Source organism: Podarcis gaigeae, assembly GCF_964106915.1.
Source record: "Podarcis gaigeae genome assembly, chromosome: 4".
Classification (NCBI taxonomy): Eukaryota; Metazoa; Chordata; class Lepidosauria; order Squamata; family Lacertidae; genus Podarcis; species Podarcis gaigeae.
This window is the reverse complement of record NC_139677.1, coordinates 82360547-82387332: the sequence shown is the minus strand read 5'-3', so window position 1 is coordinate 82387332 and position 26786 is coordinate 82360547. Positions and strand designations below refer to the sequence as shown.

The following is a 26786-nucleotide window of genomic DNA, read 5'->3' as shown; positions in this document are numbered from 1 at the left end:
TATATGGCTAGAAGACGCCTCCGAAGCATCTTCCCGCTACCTAGTGCTCTCCGGCAGTTTTTGGAAGACTCTGAACATCCCTCAACGGGCCATGTTTGCTGGGGCTGATGGGAGTTGTGGTCGAAAGCATCAGGAGTGCCTGAGAAGCTTCACCGAATATGCAGAGCATCCCACAGAGGCCAAAACTGTCAAGTCTGTATACCAGGATTGGGGTATACACCATATTCTCCTGGGAATAATGGCAGATATATTTTGGGGTCAGAGGCAGTGGGGAGGGGGAAGAGCCATAAATAGATGGGGAACTCCATTTTCTCTCTTTCTGTCACCCCTTTCTCCCACTTTTTCTGCTACCAATTTTTTTCTTCACACCCTGTTCTCTGTCACCCTATGTATCTATCTCCCCGGTTTTCGACTCCTTGACACCCACACAATTTTGGTCAATACTTTCAGATTGCCTGCTCCTGTCATAGGTAGCTATGAGCTGAAATGGATAAAACACGACACATGAAGAGAATTAGAAAGACTAAAACCACCATGCATGCTTACCCAGGAATAAGGCCCATCCAACTCAATGGCACTTAGTTCTGGGCAGATGTGAACAGGCACGAAAATATACTGTTCTTTTGAAACCTCAAGCCTCACTTACAATGCAGGAGCTGTTCCGATAGATTTAAAAACAAAACAAATGTGTCTGTGCAGAGCTGCTTATGAAAAGTGCACTGATCCATGACATTAGTATGGAGTGTTTATCTTCACTCTATTTCAGGGCTTGTAAACAAAATGTAATGGAGAGAAAACTTAATTTCAAGTTGAGTCAAACTTGTCAAGTCAATCTTGCTTGTTGCTAAAGGGGAAAGTCACAAAAGGAGAGTCACATGTTTATTGGTTACTGAAACTCCCCCCCCCCCATATCAACTACCAAACCTATTATATATTTGGAAGTTACCATTTATAAGGAGACGGTCTTGTTTCATTGAAAGAGGCACAGTGTTTTAAGGGCACTATGAAGAAGAAATCCAACCTGTTTAAACTACTTCATCTGGCCACAAATTTCTCTTGTCCTTCCCTGCCCAAAATTTCTCCATTTCTGCTAGGTGATGCTTGGTTATATGTTGCATTGTGATTCAGCTGGAGAAGAGCTATTGCAAGATATATTGAATGGAATCACTCAAATGTTGAGACCAGTTTCAGAGGCCCTGGCCTGCTCTAGCCTATCATCTGAATTAAGAGGAGTGCCAGGGCCTTTACAGCTGTGGCACTCCATTTATGGATTTCAGTAGACAGAAAGAGTCACCTAGCACTGCCTTTCTTTTCAGCACCACCTTGAAAACTTACTTTTATTTGCCAGGCCTTTTATTTTTCCATTGGATCTTTTTAACTGCCTGCTCAATTTTGCTTTGTTTTATTTTGGTGTATCTTTGGAGGTCTACAGCTGAAGAGTGTCTAATAATCATTTTCTGAAAACCAAATAAAGATTGCCCTAGTGCAGAAAGCCACTGAAATGCTGCCACACTGGAGTAATATTTAATTGCAGGGCTATTTCCTGTGTTAACTTAGTTTTGAGAAAAGGAGGAAAACACAAACAATCCTACAGCTTGGGGGCAAATTTCACTCAGAATTCTAGTCCCCCATCAATGGGCCAGGAATATAGATATATTTAAAAATTACAAATACAGCTGTCCCAGTTACTTTTGTGATTTCCCTGGCTTCAAGCTTATTGCTTGCATTATGCTGCTGGTTCGAATGGCAACATTTGTCCCTTTATGTTTTTTTTTTTAAAATTTTTTTTATTCATTTTCACAAATATAACAAAATAAAAACATAACATAACATACAATGACATAACATAACATACTAAGACATAACATACAATAACATACATAACACGACTTCCCCAAGCCTTCCCTTCACTGCACCCTTATTTTTTTTTTTTAAGACAGCATTTCTAGCAATCCTTCATTCCAATTCATAACTGATTCTCTTTATATTTTATTTAAATTTAAGATTTAACAGCTATAATTCTCTATCTTATATCCCTTGACATTTTAGCATTCCGAAATTTTACAACAGTTCCTAAGATAAACTTTAAATTTTCTCCAGTCCTCTTCCACCGTCTCTCTCCTCTGGTCACGGATTCTGCCGGTCATCTCTGCCAATCCCATAAATTCTGTCACCTTGGTCTGCCATTCTTCCAGAGTGGGTAGTTCTTGCTTCTTCCAATATTTTGCTAGTAGAATTCTTGCTGCTGTGGTTGCATACATGAAGAATGTTCTGTCTTCCTTTGGTACCATTTGGTCGACCATGCCCAAGAGAAAAGCCTCTGGTTTTTTAACAAATGTCCGCTTGAGAATTTTCTTCATTTCATTATAGATCATTTCCCATTTGTCCCTTTATGAACACCTCAGCAAAATAGGGTTATAAAAAGCAGCATTATAAGCCCAGCATTCACACAGACTTTAACACAGGACTATTTGCTAATTACAGTGGAGGAAGTATTTGGCCAGATAATTGACTTATTATCTCCTACATGCAAAGAGGAATCTACTTGCAATCGTTTGTCAAAGAAGCACCTATTCAAACAAAGCAAAGACAAAGGAACAAACTGCATGTGGGAATGACAATGCATACTGAACACTACTGCTCACAGATGGGACACAACGGCCAATGCTCTGGTGTCATGCCTCAGCCTGCCGCATCAGCTACCACAACAGAAGTCACCCAAGACATTGTTGCTAAGGTGTGCAGGGTCCCATTGCCTCCCCAAGAGGGCTATCTTGACCTTCAACTCAATTGCCAATGTAGTGCAGGTCCTTTTTCATCTGAGGTCCACATTCCCTTCTCAGCAACTTTATGAGGACCACATGCCAGTGACAGGAGAAGACAGAGGCAAAAGCAGGTAGAGCAACAAATATACTATCTATCAGTCAGGTTGTGTATCCACAGCAGAACCAGGAGGAATGACTGCAGGGAGGAGTAGAGAGAAGAAACGCCATCTGCAGCAGCACAACCGGATGTCTTCCTCTGCCCCAGCTGCAGCAAAACATGTCTCTCCCACATCAGTCTCTACAGCCACAACAGGCGCTGTAACTCCCCAACAGTTCGACTTTGCCCCTGAAGGCGCACTCCTCCATAATCTCCCAAAAACAGACAGATGCCAGCCAACCAATCTGTCCAGTAGACTAGTTTTTGCTCATGTATCTCTCTATCCGGGACATGGATGGCACTGTGGGTTAAATCACAGAGCCTAGGACTTGCTGATCAGAAGGTCAGCAGTTCGAATCCCCGTGATGGGGTGAGCTCCCGTTGCTCGGTCCCTGCTCCTGCCGACCTAGCAGTTCAAAAGCAAGTCAAAGTGCAAGTAGAGAAATAGGTACCGCTCCGGCAGGAAGGTAAACGGCGTTTCCGTGCGCTGCTCTGGTTCACCAGAAGTGGCTTAGTCATGCTGGCCACATGACCCGGAAGCTGTACGCCGGCTCCCTCGGCCAATAAAGCGAGATGAGTGCTGCAACCACAGAGTCAGCCACGAGTGGACCTAATGGTCAGGGGTCCCTTTACCTTTACTTATCTCTCTATCCAAGCAACCAAGTGGCATTTTCAGAGTTCATTTTCATAGAATACATTCCAGCCAGGCAAAAACACGAGTGCAAAGTGGGGCCAGTGAGGGGTTGTTGCCTAGGGAGTATTTTGAGGCACACAAGCAGACCAAGTTAGTTAATTTCAGGTCAACTGGCTTTGCTAGGGGAACCTTAACCCCAGCTGATGAAGACAAAAGCTATGCCCTTCAAAACATTTACAAAAAGAAGTAACATCCCTAAGAGAAGATAGATAAGACCGCTGCCACTTTGAGTTGATTGATAGCTGCTGAAATTGCAATGTTTTGCCACAAAATGAGCCTGTAATCATTCCTGGCCTGCAGAGGTAGCAACCACCACTTAAGGCAATTCAGTTGGCACAAGCAATAAAGCAGTCATAAGCAGGAAGCAGCATGAAACGTATTTAGAAATCCGGAAGGGAAATGTTGTGCTTTAACTCCAAAGTAAGTACAGTAATAATAAAAAGCAGGAAGGATAAAATTCACAATTGACGTTTTAATTCGCTTGCATTTGGATGCTCGGCTTTGTAAAAACAAAGGAAATATGCAAGGTAGTGGCTAAAGTGTTTAATGATGTTGTTATATTTAGAATGGAGAACACTAAACAATTTGTCTGCTTGAATTATTTAGACTATTCCTTGCCTAAAGGTGTCTCTTTGAGCAAGGTGCCTTGTTCACTCTCGTCCTGTGCTTGTAGCGTGGAGTGATGTGCATGGCATGGATTCATCTGTAAGAAGGGCATTGCCATGGTGGTATGGAGGTGTGTTAGATGAGCAAAATAGTTTGGGTTGATTTGGTCAGATGCCTTTGGGTCTGTGATCTTTAAAACAATTGTTCAGACATATCTGGGGGGGCGGGGATGGATCAAAGCAGCAATGCTAAATAACTGTATTCTGGAAAAATATCAACACCATGGGGAGTGGGGAAAGAGGGCTATAGCTCAGTGGTAGAGAAGAAGAGAAGAAGAAGAAGAGTTTGGATTTGATATCCCGCTTTATCACTACCCGAAGGAGTCTCAAAGCGGATAACATTCTCCTTTCCCTTCCTCCCCCACAACAAACACTCTGTGAGGTGAGTGAGGCTGAGAGACTTCAGAGAAGTGTGACTAGCCTCAGATCACCCAGCAGCTGCATGTGGAGGAGCGGAGACGCGAACCCGGTTCACCAGATTACGAGTCCACTGCTCTTAACCACTACACCACACTCGCTCTCATGCAGAAGGTCGCAGGTTCAATCCCTGGCACTTCCAGCAAGGTCAGAGAGAAGACTCCTGTCTGGAATCCTGGAGAGCCACTGCCAGTCAGTGTAGACAATACTGAGCAAGATGGACCAATGGTCTGACTCACTAGGAGGCAGCTTCCTGTGTTCTGTGTCACCATACACTGCAATAGAAAACTAGGTACCATTAGCATTTAGCATTGGCAGATCTCAGATTATGCCATTAAGCCCTTGTGTGCATTAAGATCTTCCAGAGAGGTCCGTAAAATCTAGGACAGCCTACACTAACTTGTTCTCCTCCAGATGTTTTGGACTACACTCCCCTCAGCCCCAGCCAGCAGGAACTGGGGCTCATAGGAGCTGCAGTCCAAAACTTCAGGAGGATACCAGGTTAGTGAAGGCTCATCTGGGGCCTTCTTGGTGGTGGCTTCCCAGTTACAGATTTCTCTGTCCAAAGAGAACTGCCCGTCCAATTCCTTTTCCAACTTTGGAAAATTGTTCTAGAAGACATTTTCATGGTTGTAGCTTGCCCTTGAACCTTAAAGTGAAGGGCAAGTGATAAATAAATTCATAACAACTATTATTGTTGTTAATATTATCATTATTGCTAGAACTTAAGAGTTCTGGTGTGCAGCTATATTTTTATCATGAGCAATGCAGTTTTTAAACTTGTCTTGAAGTTTGGTGTTAATTTTGTTCATGATGTGATTTTTATCTTTACTCTTCTTTTTCGGCATTTCATTGTTACCACTTGCAGATCATTAAGGAGAAAAATCAGCAAACAAAGAAATAAACAGAGAATGATTCTAGCCAAAGAAAGTTATTTGAGAGTCGTAAAAATCTCAGTGAGAGACTCACAGACATCTTTAAATCGGTGGGACTCCAATATGGCTCACTTTGGCTAGATCTTGCCCATTATTTCCTGTGGATTTTAACAGCTGTGCGATGCCAGAAATTTGACAGGTGCCATTACCGCCATGACACAGATATTGTAAAGGAGAAGTCTACATCTGTCAAATTTCTACATCTTGTGTGCTATTAAAGGCACCAAGGCTGACGGAAAGGTGTCATCTTCCATCATCATTATTACAGTATTATTATTACCCTTCACCCTAATGTACCAGGGCGGGTTACAAAAAAATTAAATGTATTTTTTAAAAAACTGTTAATTGAAAACAATTTAAACAAAATTACAAAGTTTAAAACAAAAATCAAACAGGCAGCAGTTCTATTAGATTGCATGGTTTTTATTGCACGTCTTGGTATGCGAGAGGGATGGAGAGCCACAGGTGCTTGCTGCACTCCAACTCCCATCATCGCTGACCTGGGGATGGAGGAGTCCCACAGCATAGCATGTTCCAGGGACAGATTCCCCATCCCTGGTGTTCAAGTCACATCCTCTGCCACAAGAATAAGTTTGACATACAGTAGTACCTCGGGTTAAGTACTTAATTCGTTCTGGAGGTCCGTTCTTAACCTGAAACTGTTCTTAACCTGAAGCACCACTTTAGCTAATGGGGCCTCCTGCTGCTGCCAGAGCATGATTTCTGTTCTCATCCTGAAGCAAAGTTCTTAACCCGAGGTACTATTTCTGGGTTAGCGGGGTCTGTAACCTGAAGTGTCTGTAACCCGAGGTACCACTGTACTTGTGTGAGCATCCTCATTTCCAGCAGCTCGGAACCTAAGATCACGAGCAGCTCTTTTGCTTTCAGAACAAACCCATGAGACAGGGACTGGCCAAGCTGTTACAGGACACCGAAGGAACTTGGTAGCTGAGAGAGGCTTTTAAACTTTTAAGTTTCCCTCGTTCTAACCGAACACACTACCCACATCTCTGCACTGACTCCACGATCCCAAGTGCCTTTGGGCCAGCTCAAACATTATCACCCGCCACTTAAAAGGCTCTTCCCAACTCCATATTGAACACTAAAGAAGTTTTTTTTTTTTTTGCTGTGTGCCTCTGCACAAATGCACAGTGGCGCTACATGCCAGCTCTGCACTTTCCTGCGGACTGGCTGCTGGCAGCGCTACCTCTCTCCGCCGACCCAGATGGCAAAAGGTTTTCAGATGCTACTGCTGCTGCTGTTATGGGAAGATGTTTTGGGTAGAACGGTGGACGGCAGTAAAGTCTGAACCAACTGCTTAATAGGGAAGACCATGAGGATAATATTTTGGCTTCAATGAATTTATTCCTTTATTGCATTTCTACCCTGCCTTTTTATCCAGGGAGCTCAAGTTGGCGTACATGATTCTCCCGCTTCTCATTTAATCCCACAACCCTGTGGGCTAGGTTAGGCTGAGAGGCAGTGACTGGCCCAAGGTCACCCAAGTAGGGATTTGTGCCTTGGTTTCGCAGGTCCTGATTCAGCTCTCTAACCACCTCAACAAAGAAGTTAAAAAGCAAATATATTCATAGTCCAAACTGCCAGAACAGTTTATCCTTGCACTCATGTTAAGTCCCTTTAATATCATGCAAGCGGGGCTACAAGTGGGCTGGGGAACCTTTTCCATCCCGAGGACAACATTCTCTTCTGGACAACCTTCCAGGGGCCACATGCCCATAGTGGGCAGAGCCAGAGGCCAATGTGGGCGGACCAACAAATGTGCATTGTATCTTTTGTACGGCAAACTGGTTTATTCACACTCACACGTCCTTCTCTACCTTCCATCCAGGCAAGCAAGCAGCATTATCAGAATGCCAGGACATTTTCCAGCCAGTTAAAAACCTTTGAGGAGGGTGCAAAGCAGGGCTGGTGAATGGGGTGAGGTTCCTCATCCCTGGGGTACAAAAGAAACAGCAGAGCATGTTAAGAGGTTGGGAAAGGGAAGCAGATAAATGATTTGGTTCTTCTGCAGCTCATTAAAAAGTACTTTTATTTATTTTATGCCATGAACGGGCTGCATGCAGAGGAGTGGTGGGAGGCACCAGCTGGGGAACACCCAAGGGAACCCCCAGGGGAAGGAGGCTCAGAGCCAGGGGTTGGTGGTGGGAACATGATGAGTGATGAGAGGGAGAGGACTGAGAGGAGGTGGTGTCGGAAGATGAAGAGGCAACAGGGTTTAGTGAGCAGGGGAGTCTGGGGCAGAGAGCAGTCCAGAACCAGAGGCAGAAGAGGAGAGGGAACAGGAGACAGAGATGAGTCAGGCTGCTGAAGAATCCAGGGAGTCTCCCCCTGCTGCTGCAACCAGTCCCCATCTCTCCTGGTCTCCCAGAACATGTAGAAAAATTAAGAGGGCGAAGCAACAACGGCCAAAGTTGCTTGGGAAGGACCTGGGGGAGGAGGAGCCTTAAGGCACGCTGGGGAGACAGGCATCTACAGTCCTCACAACTGCTTTGTTTAATACCCTCAACAACCCTGTGAGGTAGGTTAATCTTCCTGTGGCGTACCATCACTCAAGAGTAAAGATCCTTAAAAGCACGTGTTGGTTAAATGCACTGTGTACTTTAGCATCCATACATAAGCATGAGTAGCAACATGGGTTTAACAGTATGCATGCCTTGAAAAACCCTGGTGTGACCATATTTTCCATGTTATGTACATGTGTGTTTCAAGACCTGTATGCAGGCAGATATTATTTCCACACTTGGGTTTGCTGCAGAAAACACCGATGTAAAACGGGTGGTATATCTACAGCAATTGTGTTTGCTGTGTTGGGCTTCGCTAATACGATTGAGGAAAATTAAATACAACCTCAGAGTTTAACGTGAAGCAGATGCTTGGCAATTAGCAACCGCAATTGCAGCTGAAGGATAATAGCATTATTAGATGCATACTGCAATGCCCTCCCCATCAGAGCTGGCAATGTAATTTTGATTTAAAGGATATGAGTAGCAGGGAATAAATGTCATGGCTCTACTGAAGTCAAACACAGAGTAGCATGTCCTCACCAGAACATACAACAAACAAGCAAGATAAAAAAGAAAGTGGAGAGGATTAAAATGGCACACAAAAGAAATTAAGCAGCTGCTGGGACTGATTAAAAGAATTATGCATGCATCACTTAGCCAAAACAATAAGAAATGTACACAACAGATGCATGTAAGTGCATTCATTGGGGGTGGGGGAGAATAAACGCAAAGGGCAAGTTTGTTAAGAATGGCCAAAGTGGGAGCCTAGTTTAACCATAAATTATCTGGGAAACACCCAAATAAAAACAGAGGTTAAATATATTGAAAATAATATGTTATTCTAATAGCATAGGCTCCTTTGGGCTAGCAAATAAGTGCACAAACTTTACTAGCCCATAAAGATATTTTATACGCCTGCATACCAACATATGTGCATTTGATTTGGGGGGTTGTCTTTAATCTCGGGGGGGGGGGGGAGGAATGCAGTTAAAGGGACAGCTTTTCTGGGTTGGTGAAATTGAAAGGGGGAATACGTGTAGGGTGGCCAGGGAAAAATGAGGATGGGGTTCCTGCACCTTTAATACTTGTACAGAATAGGGAATTTCAGGAGGTGTGGCTTATCAGGTAGATGAACAAATATTGAAGCTGCAGGACTCCCATCCTCTTCTTCACCTGGATGTTCGAAGTACCAGGGGACATATGAGTCCACCTCATCATCTGAGGCCCTTCTTTGTGTGCCTCCTTCATGACAGGTCCAGAGGGTGGCAACACAACAGTGCAAACTTCCCAGGCGATCATATCTCCTCTTTCCCTGCTTTTAATACGAGCTAGAATTTGCTAAATCCCAGGCTGGATTTTGTTTTGACTGCCATGGAGATTAGAAGAAGAGATGGCCTCTGAGCATTGAGAAACAACCTTTCTTAAGTGAGTGACAACAGCCTTGCGTAGCTTTCAGCTAAAATACATATATAAGCAGTTTTTAGGCTGTTTCCTCTTCAGGAACCTTCAGCTTTTGCAGGAAATTAAAACAACTGATTGGCATTCACATCTTTCCCTAAGCATAAGGGCAAATAGAAATGTAAACAGAAGGAGAGATGTGGGACCTGGAGCAACAAAATGTTCCCACGCCCTAGTCTGCAACTGCAGCCTTGACTTGCTGTTCAGGTCTCTTACACTAGAGGAAGTTTCAGGAGTAAAGTAGTACCAAAATACACCTTTGTTCCCTCCCTACCACAGCCCTTTCCCTGCTGTATTGTGTAGCCATACAGAGTTGCAAGTGCTACATCTCAGTATTTTATGAAATATACATGAAATTTTATGAAATACAGTATACATGAAAGGGTGGCAGTTCTGGATAGAAGGCACTAGGCAAATCGAAATCCCTCTTCCTTTCCCCCCGCCCCAATCATTTTTTTTGAATGATTGAATATGCGGAATTAGATAATCTATCAGAAAGAATAAAAAATAAATCAAAGGAAGTATTTATCACAAAATGGGAAGTCTTTAAAATTTATTTGAAAAATAGTAATGACAGTTTAAAGTCTGTAGCAGCATTTCAATCACTTCAGCAGGAGTTTTAAGCTTGATGGAAAACCCGTGATAGAATAAATAATATTAGTACCAAAACATGTTATGATATGGCAGTGAACAATTGATGAGAAATAGAAGTAGTAGACGAGAAGTCAGGTATATAGAAAAAAGACCATTTTTATGTTAAAAGTATTGTGATCACTATTCAATGTGTTGTTGTTGTTTCTTTTTTAGTTGTCAGGAGGTGATGGATATTTGTTTATTTTTGTATTTCTCTTTTTTGTGATGTATTAAAGTGAAATAATAATAAAAAGAAATCCCCTTCCAGAATCCTTACTATAAGCTGCCTAGTGCATGGGTAGGAAAACTAAGGCCCAGGGGCCAGATCCGGCCCAGTCGCCTTCTAAATCCGGCCCATGGACAGTCTGGGAATCATTGTGTTTTTACATGAGTAGAATGTGTCCTTTTATTTAAAATGCATCTCTGGGTTATTTGTGGGGCCCTGGTGTTTTTACATGAGTAGAATGTGTGATTTTATTTAAAATGCATCTCTGGGTAATTTGTGGGGCATAGGAATTAATTCATTAATTTTTTTTCAAAATATAGTCTGGCCCCCCACAAGTGGGACCGGCCCCCTGCTGAAGATATTTGCTGACCCCTGGTCTAGCACATGCACAGGGCAAGCTCGAGAGAGCTGGCTGCCTACCGAAAAGGACAAGGCCGTGCCCCTCTGCAGCCCCATTCTATGTAGAGAAGCAGCTGGGCTGCCAGTTCAACACTGACAATGGGGCAGTGTCCACCACGGGTCCTCAGATGTTGTTGGACTACAACTCCCATCACTCCCAGCCAGCTTAGTCCATGTTCAGGGATGATGGACCTTGTGCTGCAGCAACATATGGAGGAGGCCTGAGGCTGGAAAAAAACAACCTCCTGTACCACATCTGAGGGATGCAGGCTATTTTAGGACCTGCACGGAGAGCTCTGAGGCACACAGAGCTCTGACCTCCAACAGAGAGGAACAGCTGGTCGGGGAGGGGGGTGTTGGCTATGGGGCTGCCACTGCCGCCACCCCTTCCCCCACATCGGCTGCGTGAGGACATCGCCTCACTCTGCCTTATGATAAGGCCTGCCCTAGACTTGAGCAACTTTTATCTGTCTTTACCTTGTTCGACTCCTCTTTCTCCTTCAACTGGCACCCAAACATTCTATGTGTCATACTGCTTTTAGTCATGGACTTGGTGAACAGGCTAAAAGAACATAAGAAGAGCCTCCTGGATCAGGCCAATAGCCCATCTAGTCCTGTTCTCGCAGAAGTCAAGCAGAAGAGGCCCGTGGGAAACCGGCAAGCACAACCTGAGCACAAGAGCCCTTTCCACTCCTGTGGTTAACAGCAAAGTATGTCTGGCTTCTGCTTTGTAAGTACAGTGGTACCTCGGGTTAAGTACTTAATTCGTTCCGGAGGTCCGTACTTAACCTGAAACTGTTCTTAACCTGAAACACCACTTTAGCTAATGGGGCCTCCTGCTGCTGCCGCACTGCCGGAGCACGATATCTGTTCTCATCCTGAAGCAAAGTTCTTAACCTGAAGCACTATTTCTGGGTTAGCGGAGTCTGTAACCTGAAGCGAATGTAACCTGAAGCTTATGTAACCCGAGGTACCACTGTAAAGCCCTGCTGACTTCTGATGATGTTGTCCGGCTGAGAGAACAAGGTTGCACAAAATGTAAGTCAACAAATCAATGGAGAGGGCATTGCACAGGGTGGGTACCAACACCAAACTCCTTGTTCATTAACTCCTTGCTCATTAAAGGTAAAGGGACCCCTGACCACTAGGTCCAGTCGTGGCTGACTCTGGGGTTGCGGTGCTCATCTCGCTTTATTGGCCGAGGGAGCCGGCGTACAGCTTCCGGGTCATGTGGCCAGCATGACTAACCAGAGCAACGCATGGAAATGCCGTTTACCTTCCCGCCAGAGCGGTACCTATTTATCTACTTGCACTTTGACGTGCTTTCGAACTGCTAGGTTGGCAGGAGCAGGGACCGAGCAACGGGAGCTCACCCCATCATGGGGATTCGAACCGCCGACCTTCTGATTGGCAAGTCTTTGGTTTAACCCACAGCGCCACCTGTATCCCTTCTTTGCTCACTACCTCCTTTTTAACGGTGGCATGTGGAAATTATATGCATCAACAGAAGTTAAGGCGAACACTGAATCACAGTTGGAAGAGCACACTTTACCCCGGATAAAATAATGCCGTGACTTCTGTGTTTAGGAAAATAGGAAAGCTACGTTCATTGCAAGAAACGCGTGCTTGAGAGGAAATATCCTAGTTCTAACTCACATCCATACCAGACATTTGAAGCATTCTTCTACCACTTTAACAATCATCACTTCCCCAAAAGAATCCAGGGAACTTGCTAGGAATTGTAGCACTGTGAGGGCTTCTCCTAACCACTTCTGGCAGCATCCTTAACAACTATTCCCACGATTCTTTGGGGGGGAAGCCATGGCTGTTGAAGTGGTTTAAAGACTGCTTTAGATGTATGGTGTAGATGTGACCTAACCAAGGTGGGAAATGCAACGAGCCATGCTGGCTCTTCCATCTCCTCTCCCAAGATGAGGGTGGAGGAGGAGGAAGTAGGAAATGAGGTCAGCAACCATAAGAGTATTGGTCTAGCCTGACAGAAGATCAGCATGGGTTAAAGGATACTCTCTAGGAAGCTTGGAGGTTCTTCTTTCTATCTGCTCTTTCCCATGCAGATGCATCAGCCTCTGGTGCAAGCCGAGTTACATCCCAGCACCTCTAACAGCTGACCCATGCCAGGCATCAGACAGCTGAAGAATCCATAGCAGGACCTCAATGAATGCAGCGTGCAAGGAAAGGTCCCAAGGCTCATAATCCGAGTCATTCAGGGTTTAAAGCCGGCACCTTAAACTGGGCTTGAAATCAAACTGGCAATCGTTTTCAACTTTCCAAATCTCTGATTTCTGTATTTGAAAAAGGAGTTAGGATGCGATGTAATGGCTGCACAGAGCTATCATTAATCTCATCTCAGCTGAAATATATTTTTGCCAGCAAGTGAAGGCCTCATCCCTTCTGAAATATGGGACTCTGGCACTTGTCCTCAGAACAGCTTTGAGATCTATGAAACACCACTTCAAAATGCAAGATTGAAGATTATCTCCACCCACACGTACTGGCCTCCCTGCTCTTAAAGCTTCAACTTCCATTCATAACTTCATTAAAAGCACAGGAAAAAGCAACTGCCGAAAGGCACATTTACCTACAGGCACAAATCTCTTCCAGCAGAGGAATATCAGAGGCGTACTGTTTGGTCTGCTTTTTGCACAGCAGGATGACAAAATCAGCCGCCCTCCTCCGAAGATTTCTGTAGCTTTAGAGGGGCTCAAGGCTGATTAAAATGATCCCTGTGGACAGCTGCAGAATAGATGTTACCAACTGCTCTGTGTTTGATTTAGAGATGGAAATGGATTTTTACACACACACACACACACACACACACACACACACACAAATGAAGCTCGTTTTTGTCAGCATATATCTGCGTTTCTGGATGCTTCTAGAAGAGCCCACCCTTCCCAACTGAAGTCTAGAGCAGTGTTTCCCAACCTTGTGCCTCCAGATGTTTTTGGCCTACAACTCCCATCATCCCTAGCTAGCAAGACCAGTGGTCAGGGATGATGGGAGTTGTAGGCCAAAAACATCTGGAGGCACAAGGTTGGGAAACACTGCTCTAGACTATCTCTCCCTTGCTCCATCCCATTTTGGAGAACTTCTGGCCTGAGGATGGGTATTCTCCTATGTTCCATAGTATCCTGCCAGATGTGTGCCTTGCACCACTGAACTGGTAAGACAGAAGGCATTTGGTTCCTTAAGCTCAGGGAAGGTTATGTGATGCTTCTGGCTATGTCCCTATGGGCCCCGGTAGTGTGGGAGGTTTGGGGGGGGGTGTTCTTGTCTAAACAATCTGAGTCCCAATGGTCTCTTGATCACCCACAGTTGGTTCACAGCCCTGACTTGGTCCTCATTAGCTAGGGCCTCAGCAGTCTCTAACTCTGTATCTAGATTGCTGCTGGATTCTGGGGTTATAATACCCATTCCACACGGTGTGAACCACCGTAGTACAGATTTAGCAGCAAGAAAGGAGCACAATGTGGATGTTTTATTTTGCGCTAATAGAACGTTTTTGCCTTTCTTTCCAATATGCCTTCTAGATGAAAGGATTGTGGAGATAGGGTAGCTAGAGGCTCATCTTGTTGGCCAAAATGGCCTTGTTGGCCAAATGGGGAGACCAGCTGGGTCTCATCAGGTTTGTAGGCCAGAGTGTTCCAATCCCTGGTCAAAATGTTTCCCCATCTGTAGACTGACTGCATTTACTCATACTATTTTTCCCCCAGCTGTCATAGTTCACTTCAGCTGAACTAATGCAACTTCCTTAAGCTGGCATTTCTCTCCACCCACTCGCCAAAAACCCCCACCCCAAACAAAACCCCTATGTTCCCATCCAACAATTTCATGTTGCAGGGAGTGTGTATTATAATTGCTGTGGATCCAACTAGAGCAGGGGTCGGCAACCTGCGGCTCCGGAGCCGCATGCGGCTCTTTAACGCCTTTGCCGCGGCTCCGGGGTGGAGGCGAGGGGAGGAGGCGCATTTTCCTTTGTTCCCGCCCCAAGCCTCGCGCGCCCGACGGGAGCTCCTGCCGGGCGCGCAAGGCTTGCAGACACTCGCCCGAAGCACAGGGAGCCCTCCGGAGGGCTCCCTGTGCTTCGGGCAACAGGCTGCCGCCCCAAGCCTCGCGCGCCCGACGGGAGCTCCTGCCAGGCGCGCAAGGCTTGCAGACACTCGCCCGAAGCACGGGGAGCCCTCCGGAGGGCTCCCTGTGCTTTGGGCGGCAGGCTGCCGCTCCAAGCCTCGCGCGCCCGACGGGAGCTCCTGCCAGGCGCGCAAGGCTTGCAGACACTCGCCCGAAGCACGGGGAGCCCTCCGGAGGGCTCCGCGTGCTTCGGGCGGCAGGCTGCCGCCCCAAGCCTCGCGCGCCGGAGGGGAGCTCCTGCCTGGCGCGCAAGGCTTGCAGACACTCGCCCGAAGCACGGGGAGCCCTCCGGAGGGCTCCCTGTGCTTCGGGCGGCAGGCTGCCGCCCCAAGCCTCGCGCGCCCGACGGGAGCTCCTGCCGGGCGCGCAAGGCTTGCAGACACTCGCCCGAAGCACGGGGAGCCCTCCGGAGGGCTCCCTGTGCTTCGGGCAACAGGCTGCCGCCCCAAGCCTCGCGCGCCCGACGGGAGCTCCTGCCGGGCGCGCAAGGCTTGCAGACACTCGCCCGAAGCACGGGGAGCCCTCCGGAGGGCTCCCTGTGCTTCGGGCGGCAGGCTGCCGCCCCAAGCCTCGCGCGCCCGACGGGAGCTCCTGCCGGGCGCGCAAGGCTTGCAGACACTCGCCCGAAGCACGGGGAGCCTTCCGGAGGGCTCCCTGTGCTTCGGGCAGCAGGCTGCCGCCCCAAGCCTCGCGCGCCCGACGGGAGCTCCTGCCGGGCGCGCAAGGCTTGCAGACACTCGCCCGAAGCACGGGGAGCCCTCCGGAGGGCTCCCTGTGCTTCGGGCGGCAGGCTGTCGCCCCAAGCCTCGCGCGCCCGACGGGAGCTCCTGCCAGGTGCGCAAGGCTTGCAGACACTCGCCCGAAGCACGGGGAGCCTTCCGGAGGGCTCCCTGTGCTTCGGGCAGCAGGCTGCCGCCCCAAGCCTCGCGCGCCCGACGGGAGCTCCTGCCGGGCGCGCAAGGCTTGCAGACACTCGCCCGAAGCACGGGGAGCCCTCCGGAGGGCTCCCTGTGCTTCGGGCGGCAGGCTGTCGCCCCAAGCCTCGCGCGCCCGACGGGAGCTCCTGCCAGGTGCGCAAGGCTTGCAGACACTCGCCCGAAGCACGGGGAGCCCTCCGGAGGGCTCCCTGTGCTTCGGGCAACAGGCTGCCGCCCCAAGCCTCGCGCGCCCGACGGGAGCTCCTGCCGGGCGCGCAAGGCTTGCAGACACTCGCCCGAAGCACGGGGAGCCCTCCGGAGGGCTCCCTGTGCTTCGGGCGGCAGGCTGCCGCCCCAAGCCTCGCGCGCCCGACGGGAGCTCCTGCCGGGCGCGCAAGGCTTGCAGACACTCGCCCGAAGCACGGGGAGCCTTCCGGAGGGCTCCCTGTGCTTCGGGCAGCAGGCTGCCGCCCCAAGCCTCGCGCGCCCGACGGGAGCTCCTGCCGGGCGCGCAAGGCTTGCAGACACTCGCCCGAAGCACGGGGAGCCCTCCGGAGGGCTCCCTGTGCTTCGGGCGGCAGGCTGTCGCCCCAAGCCTCGCGCGCCCGACGGGAGCTCCTGCCAGGTGCGCAAGGCTTGCAGACACTCGCCCGAAGCACGGGGAGCCCTCCGGAGGGCTCCGCGTGCTTCGGGCGGCAGGCTGCCGCCCCAAGCCTCGCGCGCCCGACGGGAGCTCCTGCCGGGCGCGCAAGGCTTGCAGACACTCGCCCGAAGCACGGGGAGCCCTCCGGAGGGCTCCGGGTGCTTCGGGCGGCAGGCTGCCGCCCCAAGCCTCGCGCGCCCGACGGGAGCTCCTGCCGGGCGCGCAAGGCTTGCAGACACTCGCCTGAAGCACGGGGAGCCCTCCGGAGGGCTCCCGTGCTTCGGGCAACAGGCTGCTGCCCCAACAGGCTGCCGCTGGCTGATTTGCTGCTATTGCTTTGCAATTTGCAGCTACTGTTTTGAAGGGGAGTGAAGAACACACACTCAAAAAAAGGTAACTTGTTAATATAACGTTTATTTCTATGAGGAGGAGTAATTCTGAGGGGTCAAACAAAAAATAATTAAAAAGTGTCAAAAAAGTTATTTTTATAATGACGAGGATAACATTGGGCTAAGAAACAATGTATGCAGTGTTATATTTGTTTTAAATGTCGCAATGGTTTTGCGGCTCCCAGTTGTTGTTTTTTCTTCGGAAACGGGTCCAAGTGGCTCTTTTTGTCTTAAAGGTTGCAGACCCCTGAACTAGAGGCTCCTACTGCCAAGTGTAGACATTTTGGCACCAGGAACATTTTACTTAGTCTAATTCACTGCATTTTTCATTACTTGTCTCTGTTTGCCTTGTTTAATCATTTTATTACAGTAGAACTGTTTTATCAAAAACTTTGAAACTCCCTCAACCAGTTCACACAACCTTTTCTGAGACACAAGATTTGCCAAACGTGACTTCTTCTGCCTCCTCACACCATTTACTGGAGTAAAATAGTCTTGTAAAAGCACAGGTTGTATTAAGATCCCAAACTAACACATCCTGAAAAAATGCTTGTAATCTAGGATTTCTCAGGATGTGCTCATCTGTGATTTTGTATTAGAGCAGGGATGAGAACCCTGTCACCCTCCAGATGTTGCTGGACTCTCTCATCACCTCTGACCACTGGCCATGATGGCTGGGGTTGGTGGGAGTTTGAGTCCAACATCTGGAGAGCCACAAGGTCCCCATCTCCACTGCACAGATTCATTCCCCATTACCTTTATTAAATGAATCCTAATGACCCATTTGCGGCTTGCTAGAATAACCTTTTTATCTGATCTCCAGTTCAGATGACACCAGAACAAACACTTCGGGTTACAGACTCCGCTAACCCAGAAGTAGTACCTTGGGTTAAGAACTTTACCTCAGGATGAGAACAGAAATCATGCAGCAGCAGCGGGAGGCCCCATTAGCTAAAGTGGAACCTCAGGTTAAGAATGGTTTCAGGTTAAGAACGGACCTCCGGAGACTGGTTACATTACGCTCAGATTAAAGAAGTTTTTAAAAATGACAAAAAGTTAGGATTCCAGGTGGAGAAATCGAAATTGGAAACAGAACTGTTAGAACCTAAGACTAAGGTACTTTCAAGAATGTATAACTTGCTGTTAAAATGGAATACACAAGATGAAATGGTTAAATCGGCTATGATAAAGTGGGCACAAGATATTGGGCATAATATTATGTTTGAGGACTGGGAAAGGTTGTGGACCACTGGGTTGAACTTCACTGCATGTAATGCTTTGAAGGAAAATGTAATGAAAATGATATATAGATGGTACATGACCCCAGTTAAACTTGCCAAAATATACCATTTGTCTGATAACAAATGCTGGAAATGTAAAGGAAATGAAGGAACTTTCTTTCACCTCTGGTGGACGTGCCCTAGAGTGAAGGCTTTCTGGGAAATGATATATAATGAGTTGAAAAAGGTATTTAAGTATACCTTCCATAAGAAACCAGAGGCCTTCCTCCTGGGTATTGTCGGCCAGAGGGTGATAAAAAAGGACAGAACTTTTTTCCTGTACGCAACAACGGCAGCAAGGATACTCATCGCTAAGCATTGGAAGACTCAAGATCTACCCACACTGGAAGAATGGCAGATGCAACTGATAGACTACATGGAACTGGCTGAGATGACCGGCAGAATCCGAGACCTGGGAGAGGAGAAGGTTGAAGAAGACTGGAAGAAATTTAAGATTTATTTACAAAAATACTGTAATTTGGTTGAATGTTAAGAAGGATGCTAGATCATAAATAATTGAGCACCACTAAATTAGGTGGAATTAGGATGATAAGTGAGATTGAGGAAAATATAAAACTTTTGGAGATTTATTATATTATACTTAAAAGAGCGGGACATAAGAACGCAAACAAGATGAAAAATTGCTGGTAAAAATCTATACTGATGTAAGTGGGAGCGGGAGACGTGAGGGAGTCCAAAGAAGTTATGAAACTATGTTATGATATATGTTATATTGTTTATTATTTTTGCATTTGTATTTAAAAATTTTAATAAATATTTTATATATATATAAAAAAAAGAACGGACCTCCGGAACGAATTAAGTTCGTAACCAGAGGTACCACTGTAATTTGGTCATGTAAAGTTAATATTTTACACATAGCAGACATGAGCCATTAGCTTGTTTTAAAAAGTGAGCAGCGCAGGCAAAAGGTTATACATTCTGTGGACCTCAAAACTTATGATGTGTGCAAGCTCTTTAAACCTCACATCATTCCTATTTCTGGGGTGTGGATGGCGAGAGCATAATGGCAGTTATCTCCTAGTTATATTTAACAAACTGCTGTCTTAAAAAAAGAAGAAGCTTTCGTCTGCAACAATCTACAAATTTTTACAAATGCTTTGATGGTGATGAATCTTAGTTGCTGCCGCTCATTTCTGATCTTACCAAGCACAAGCCACCCTCCCCCATTCTCTACCTCAACCACTTAACATTCCTTCCAATTTATTATTAACTCTGTTGTCAAATATGACTTTCTGTAGGAATCTCAAGTGCAATGTGCTCAGAGTGAGGTAAGGTGGAATGACACAAAATATGCTTTATGCAATTATTTCCACATGCTGGCAGCCTGCTTTGCTAAGAAACAAAACCCATGACCTTGTAAATGCACACAGGAAATTTGATGTAATTAAAGCAAATACTTTCCCGGGTGGTAGTTTTATATTAAGAAGTGTGCACATACCAATTTGTACTGATTCCAGCAGGAAGGGGCTATTTGGTTCATCAGTTCCAGTTAAGGGTTCTAAATTACCCTCCCTAAGGCTGTGTACACACTACGTCTTTTGAAGCAATTCAAAACACATTCTTCTCCTCAAATAATTCCCATTTCCCAATTTATATTAATATCTATATTATTTATTTTGCTTATTTATTTATAAATTGCTTTGTGGTCAGAAGCTATCAAAGTGGTGTAGAATAAGATAAAGAGAGTTAAAATATTAAAAATAAAAAGTCTCTAAAAACAATAAAAACACACTCAACAAACAATAAAATCATTCCTAGATATGTGCAATTAATATTCCATAAAATGACTGGATAGCACTTCAGGAAAAGACTTCGTAAAGAAAACATCTTCGATAGCCGCCTAAAATCAAGATACCAGTTTATCAACACAAAACAACCCCACAATGTAACTTAGGGTGATGTGTTTTGGGGGGCCTTTTTACAGTTGGCACCATAACAATAACAATAACAACATAATTAGTTACACATCCTTCCCTGTAAGGTCAAAGGATGGGTTACATCTAAAGAGAATACGTACCATACAATAACCCAAATATAAAAAACTTCACTCCCAAAATACCACATAATACATGCACTTCAACAAAACAGATGGTATATAAGGGGGCACTAACAAGAATAGTTCAAACTTTCCAAGGCCAAAGAGAAAGAGCTGCCTCTTCAATGACCGCCTAAAACTTAAAAGAAACAGTGCCTGTTGCACCTTCATCTGGAAGAAGTTCCACAGTTTGGGGGCCATTGCAGAGAAGGCTCTGTCACCAGCCATCAGGCTTTGCACCTCTTTCACTGTCACCATTCTTTGTACAGCCAACAAAGCAACCTTTCCTCTGACTGTTAAGGATTCTACACTCTTAATTGGTTAAGATTCATTCCTGCATTTCTCATCTCTTTCTTTTCCCCCCTAACACTTTCTCACACTTCCATTGCCTTTTGCCCTCTTGCTTTCTCTCCCAGAAATTTGTCTTGTAATGGCTTTGTTCTCCAGGACACGATCTACCTGTTCTATTTTAAACCTGCCTTTGCTACCTATAATTATCTCTCTCATTCAGATCTTGGTCCTTGATCCTTTAATTGGCTTCTTTTTAAAAAAAACAAAACCCACAACACTCTTTGATCCCTTGTATCTTCCTCCATGCCAAATCATTTTCTATTTAAGGACAGCATGCGCACAATCTTTTAATGTTATATTTACCATTTGATCAGTTTTCCTCCCAACTGCAGTTGGATTCCCTTGTTTAGTTACAGACTAGAAAACTGCCAGGTGAATCATCAACCGGGAACCTGATGCTCTCACTTTGGGTTAGTTAAACCAGAGCTTTCTGAACTGTGTGTCGCGACGCATCAGTGTGTCGGCTGCAGTGTGTAGGTGCGTCGCACGAACGCTCCGCACACTCCTCCCAGGGTTAGAAAGGGGTTTGTTTAACCTCCAGTTTGCTAGTAAAACTGAATTACTGTGTCACGAAATGATGCATGTCTAAAAAGTGTGTCACCAACATGAAAAGTTTGGAAAGCTCCGATTTAAACGATTCTTCCACCTTTGCATAGGACTTTCTCCTAAACTGGTGCTGCTGCTGCTGCTTTAAAAGCTCAATGTTGATGCCTGGGACTTGGAAAAACTGTATTTATTCCAGTCTTGTTCAGTGAGGGCCCTTCCCCTTCTTCATCTCAGTTGCATTCTTCTTTCTCCAACTAATCCAGTTCTATTTGGGGGCACAGAACTCAGCCAGAGAAGGGACTCATGGCTTAAGACTCACCATCTTCTTAATGTAGTCCTTCAGCAGTTAACATCTTAGCCTTCCTTTCTTAATTTTTAACCTTTGCAAAATGACGCGGGGAAAGAGGCCTCCAAGGCTGGCATTCCATGCACCGGCCAACACAGAACCCACATGCAAATGAAATAAGATGCTGCCATAATGCAGCCTTCGCCAGCCTCAAAGGTGTTTTGGACTACAACTCCCACCAGGCCCAACTGGCACCATGGCTCAGTGGTTGAGCACCTGCTTTCCATGCAGAAGGTCCCAAGTTCAATCCTAGGCATCTCCAGGTAGTCCCCTAGGAATGTTCCCTTTCTGAAACTCTGAAGAACTGCTGCCAGTCAGTGTAGACAACACTGAGCTTCTTATGTCCCTATGTATATAGGTCATTTGTTATTTTGTACATGTGTACACTTGAGCCATTGGCCATTATACATCGTTTTGTATTTTGCTATTCATTTAAAATTATAGTGCATTGTGCGGTTTTATTTTAGGTCATTTCTGGTCTGTAATAAATTATGAGCCCAGTAAAAAAGAGCTTAATGCGGATTAAGCATGCTCAGAAGCCAAAGAACATTGAGCATTGGAAAAGAAAAGTGTGCAACTGGCTGGCTCGTAATGGCTGGTGAAGAAGAGGTCATGGCTTCAACAACCCAAGAGATTTCTAAATATTGCGGATCAGCTGGCGGAAGAGGCTAGCAGGGAAAGAAGACAAGGAGTGCAGAAGAGGAAAGGAGCAGAGTCGGTTTTCTCTCTCTCTCTTCCTTCGTTGTCCTGGGCTCAATTTTACTCTACCCTTTTTCCTGCTCTAGGAGAAATGAGCAAAAGAGAGCAAAGGAAGAGGCGCACAGATATAAAAAGAGCAAATATAATGATCTTATTGTCTGAATAGATAATTTCCTGGTTCACACTGAGATAATAGTTTTAACTGTCCCTGGACAAAACTGAGAGCTGAACACAGAAATCAATGAAGAAATCCTAGATTTTAATGTGGGCAGAAGTGGACAACAGTATGTCTATCCCACCCCCAAAAAATTAAAGATAGCAGCAAGCAGAGGCATCATTGCTGTTACTAACTCAGTTTCTGACTAGTATAAAATCTTTTTTTAATGTAAATTCCAGACCCTTCTATGATAAATTGAACCTGCAAAGAGTTTTCAGTTGTATCTTCTGCCACCCAAATTCTGGCAGCTTGTTAACTGCACAGAGTAGGCCTGGTAACTTGTGCTGCATGCGTGAAAAAGCAAGCACAGAGCTGATGCCATACCCTGGACAAATACACCCACCCTACATTTTCAACAGATCCATCTGTATAGCTGAATGAGCGCATAGGTTAAAAGTTGCATTGATCTGCTTTTGATCACTTAAATCATTAGCAGTGGTTACAGATGACTCTACTCAATTTGTGAGCATCACAGCAGAGAACATCTAACATTTTGCCACAGAATGTGGTCCTCTCCAGATGTTGTTGGACTACAACTCCCATCAATGGCATGGGATAATGGGAGTTGTAGTTCAGCAGCATCAGGAGTGGCATCATGTTGGATACCCTTCTGTTATAAGGTCACGGCCATCCTTCTTCTTAGGTCACTTTCCTTAATAGTTCCTTCCTCCACCCATCGCACATGCAAGGTGGCTGCCATCATGCTATGATGTCATGATCTCCCTCCTTATAGGCACATCATATGCACAGGATGGTGACAAATTCTAAGGTTCTTTAAAGTGTATATTTAGAAATATTGTAAAAGTAATGACTGTTAGAAAAATGGTGAAATGATATTTTATGGATTTAGCAGAAATGCTATAAGAAGTTAAGTATATATAAGTAATTTAGTCTTAATGGGAAATAAGGTTTAAAAATATGTTATTTATAATATGATAGAAAATAGAGAAAGATGGAAAGGATTTGCTGAAACAAGTACTAGAAGTGGGATACAAAAAGGGAGGTGTGAGGAAGTCGAGGAAACAAGGGAATGAAGGATAGAGTAAGGAAAAGGAGGGATGTTTTTAGATTGTTTTTGTTTTGCTTCATTTATGTGTTTAGTTTAATGGGTTCAGGTTGGGTTTTGTATTGTTTATATATTGTATTGTATTCTTTTTGCTTTTTTTCCCTCTTCTGTTTTTTTTGTCTTTCTTTTTCTTTCTTCTCCTTTTTTGTAACTTTTAAAAGTAATAAATATTATTTTTTAAAAAAACAAATTCTAAGGTTCTTGCTGCTCCTAATTGCAAACAAAGCACCACCACTAGAGAGTGATGGGGTGCAAATCAAGTTGCAGGTTGGAAGCTGCATGTGACCCAATCACACGCTGCAACTGGGCATCCAGACTGTCACCCCTGAAGTGACAACCAAAGCAGAGTTGGGCCTGCAGAAGACCAGGTGCAATAAAGGTGGGCAGACTCAACTGCAACTGAGAGCAGCTTAGTCTTCTCTGTAGAGACCACTGGGTACCACTTTGCCAGGGGGCCGTTCTAACCTGGAGCCAGCCTTGGATGTCGCCTATCTCTGCTTATGGCATGCTGTAGCCTGGGTTGTAATAGCTGACCATGAAGTGGAGGCAGATGACCACTTTCTTGGGCAGGGGGCTGCACTGCATGGTTTCTAGGTGCCAAACATGCAACTGCCCCAGTAAATCATGGTGGAAACGTTTTGTAAAAGGTGCTGGAACTGCAGGAAACCTGGTTTCCACCTTCTGTAGAAGGTTAGGTTAAGGTTAAGAACTATCAGTATGAAGCTTTTAATAATACCACTTGCAATCCCTCCCAAAAGCTCAGCAGGGAAAGGTCTGGGTCACAGAGCAAATGCAGACAGACTGAGAAGTTAAATATATGCCAAACAAAAGGAAAGCAAACCTCATTCATAACAGAGGCCAGAGAGGAACGCTGCTCATATTGATGCTGAAGCAATGACACCTAGGGAGGTCTTTTAAAATGAATATGCTGCTGCAAACCACTCAGCTCTTACATGCTGCCCTTTTCCTGATGCCTTCTGTGTACACATTGGCTCCTTCTGCTAACAAGGGCCAGGATCTCAAGGGCATGGACTGGCTGGATGCAGAGCAGAGGTGGAGGAAGGGAACCCCCAGGGGGAGTGTTATGTACTGAGTCGAATAGGATCCAAACTGCAGCAGTCTGATTGGTCCTAGAACAATAGGATTCAGAATGCAGCAGTCTGATTGGTCCTAGAACAATGCAGCAGTATGATTGGTTGGCAGGAACCACCCAATCATGCTCCAGATTGAAGTGAATCCACAACCTGATTGGGTTACAGTACAATTCCGGAATTAGCCAATCATGTGCAGCCCATTGTGTAAATAATGTATATAAGGCAGATACTTTGAGGGGACTTTCATTCATTCCTCCTCACCACTATGAGCTGAATAAAGAGCATGAAATCACTTTGCGACTCCGAGTATATTTCACTGGCGACGAAGGTGGGATCCCGCTGAGCTGACTGCCACACACAGCACCGCAGCACCGCCACCTGCCACACTGCTGCCTTGCACCGTGTATCCAGGCTTCAGCTCCGGGACACAAGGAACTCAGAATGGCAACTGACAGCAGCTTCTCGCCGTTCAACCCAGCATCTGGAGACTGGGAAGCGTACGCCTCCCGTTTCACCTTCCTCCTAGAAGCCAAAGGGGTCACCGATGATGAAGACGCCAAGAAGAGGGCAATATTCTTCAGCGTCTGCGGAGAGGAGACATTTGAAATCGCCCGGGCTCTCCTTGCGCCTGAAGACGTGGCTACTGTTCCATACAAAACAATAATGGAACAGCTGAAGGGGCACTTTTCGCCACAGCCCTCAGTGGTGGCTCGTCGAAATGCCTTCTACGCAAAGCGGCAAGCCCCTGGGGAAACCATAACTGGGTTTGTGACCTCTCTCCGCCAAGCCGCCCGGTTCTGCAACTTCTCAGAGCTGGAGAACATGCTTCGTGACCGCCTCGTCGGTGGCCTGAGGGATGAGAGGCTGCAACGACGCCTCTACGCTAAGAAGAACCTAACGTTCCAGGTCGCTCTGGAGGAGGCCCTGGCAACGGAAGCTGCCGAGAGGTCGACACAAGAGGCACGGCCGAGCCAGCCGTCCCAACCGAGGGTCCACCATGAAGACCTCACCGACGACTCAGGATCTGACAGGGAGGAGGTGCACCGAGTACAGCAGCGCACTCAAGCAGCCCACATACCACAGCTGCCTCGACGAGAAGGCGGGAACTGCGCAAGCTGTGGAGAAAGTCATGAGAGGAGGACCTGCCGTTTCCGCAATGCAGAGTGCAGACAGTGCAGAAAATCGGGACACATCGCCCGGGTGTGTCGGGCTCGGCCCACCCGACGCCAGGCATCAGACGACCAATCCAAGAGCCCCAGGTCCCGGGGCCCAACGCACCAAGGCAACTCGACGGAGCTCACGGACTTCCAGGTATACCAGTTGCCCCACCCCAACATAGAGAAAATTTATGTAGAGGTACAGATAGAGGGGGCCCCATGCCGCATGGAGCTTGACACGGGTTCAACTCTATCCATAATCTCGGCAAGGACCTTAAGGAAACTGTGTCCTACTGGGGGTCCCAAACTCAGGCCGGCCCCATTCACCCTCCGGGACTTCCAGAAACGTAAGGTCCCCACAATGGGGGTGGGGACCTTCAGGGTGCAATACCGAGGGCGGACGCGGCAACTAGATTTGCTTGTGGTCAAGGGCCCCTACATTAGCTTACTGGGATTGGCATGGTTTGGACCACTGGGGCTAGCTGTCACCGGGGTGAACCACACTAGCTTACAAGTGGACGTGGACGCCATATGCAAGGAATTTCCGGGGGTTTTCGATGGGAAATTGGGACAGTATACGGGCCCCCCCATTGCTCTACAGCTTGACCCCGCAGTACGACCGGTCAGGCTCAAGGCCCGCCGGGTCCCGTTCGCTCTGAAACCCCGTATAGACGAGGAATTGGACCGGCTCGTGGAGCAAGGAGTGCTGGAACCGGTACCTAATGCCCCCTGGGAAACCCCAATCGTCACACCTGTCAAGCCTAATGGTTCAGTCCGCATCTGCGCAGACTACAAATGTACCATAAACAAGGCCCTCACGGCCCATGCATACCCAGTGCCAGTGGTCAGCCATGTCCTTGCCACCCTGGCTGGGTCGAAAATTTTTGGCAAGCTGGACTTGGCCCAAGCATATCAACAGCTGCCAGTAGATGAGGCAACAGCAGAGGCACAGACGATTGTGACGCACAGAGGAGCATTCAGGGTAAAGCGGCTGCA

At 46.6% G+C, this 26786-nt stretch overlaps 1 protein-coding gene and 1 long non-coding RNA gene across 6 annotated transcripts in view; one reads left to right on the top strand and one right to left on the bottom strand.

Moving 5' to 3' along the window:
• LOC310843884 overlaps window positions 1-26786 on the top strand; it is a 190898-nt gene that overhangs the window by 15149 nt on the left and 148963 nt on the right. The gene's annotated exons all lie outside the window — the stretch shown is intronic.
• The window catches only part of ATP8A2 (ATPase phospholipid transporting 8A2), a 319516-nt gene that overhangs the window by 279215 nt on the left and 13515 nt on the right, over window positions 1-26786 (bottom strand). The window lies entirely within an intron of this gene.